Here is a 1546-nt window from a genome sequence, read left to right on the forward strand (position 1 = left end):
AAAAATAAGAATGAATTTTTAACACACTTGGGCGACCCATGTTTCAGTTTGATATAATAATTTATAACTTATAGATAAAAATAAAAATTTAAACAAAATATACCGCGTTAATGAAGACGGGAGAACAGTTCAGTAGTAGGTACAGTAGAATTGTCGTACAGATCATAGTATAGAGGAAAGAGTTAACGATACCCGCATTGGGTTTATCAATATCAATCGGCACGTTGGACAAAAAACACGTCTAAAATACTCACGCGTGTGTTAGACAAAAACAGAAAATCACGGTATCAAATCCCCTTAACTAAACATATTAATCTATGCATACTTCAATCTTTATGCTGCATGTTATTATTCGCATACAATATATAATAGAGCTTTTTTGTTTCATATGAACCGTGGTTTAGATGCTAATTATCAAATTATTATTAAGTACCCAAAACCAGGACGTAACTATAAGCTTTAAGCTGGTTACACACGGAGCGGTTTGTCAGCGCGCGGTCGCTGTTTTTATCCGCGGCGGAAAACCGCCGACAATATTATTAATTATTAAACATTATTCAATCGTCATAATATTCATATGACCTGCGACCGCTCTTGTGTAATTTTCGGGCGGTCGACCGCTACCGCTCGCTAAAATTAAACAATGATTTTCCAAATTACCAATAAATCTGTTCACACGGCGCCGCGATCCGCTAGCTGCAGTCTTGTAGAAAAATTCTTTTGAAATTGTATTTAAATACAGATACGAGTGCATAATTTATCAAACAATTATTTAAAATACATTACAATTAATACTTTTGTGGGAAAAGTATTTAAAAATAAAATACATAAATATTTTTTAAATACATTTTAGATTTTACTTATATAATTGTACAAGTAGGTAAGTTTTACCTATAAGTAAAAAAATTAATTTTGTAATTAATTATTACTTATTAATTATTTAAAATTATAATTTCACATTTAAGTACAATTAGAATATTTAGAACTTTGAGCTTTATATACTTCATTTTACAAGGAATAATTAATTTAAATTTTTAAAAGTATTTACATGAAAAATAAATTTAAAACATTTATAATTTAAATAATTTTATTATAAAATACCTACAGGTTTTACAAAACGTATTTTTTTATTAATTCAAAATATTGAAATATATGTATATGAAAATTATAAATATAAAATAAAGTAATTATCATGACTCTTGAGATGTTCACCAAATATGTTATTATCATTTTACATGTATGGTACAATTTCGACTACATTTTTAACTAAAATTTTTCTATTTTGACTCTTTTTGAGCTATTTAGTTATAGCCATGATATTTTTCAAATGTTGTAAATTATTTTTCTATGAGAACTTTATAAAAGTTTTTCTTTTCATAGTTAACATTAGAAATTTTAATAGAAAGTTCCCAACAAGATCTTAAACTTTTTCGAAGAGAAAAAGTTCACCAGAAATTACACTATAATTTAAAGCCATAAGATATTTACGATTTTTATTTTTTAATAACTATTATGTATACATATGCTGATGCTGACAACTTCACTG

This window comes from Acyrthosiphon pisum, chromosome X (genome assembly GCF_005508785.2).
Source record: "Acyrthosiphon pisum isolate AL4f chromosome X, pea_aphid_22Mar2018_4r6ur, whole genome shotgun sequence".
Classification (NCBI taxonomy): Eukaryota; Metazoa; Arthropoda; class Insecta; order Hemiptera; family Aphididae; genus Acyrthosiphon; species Acyrthosiphon pisum.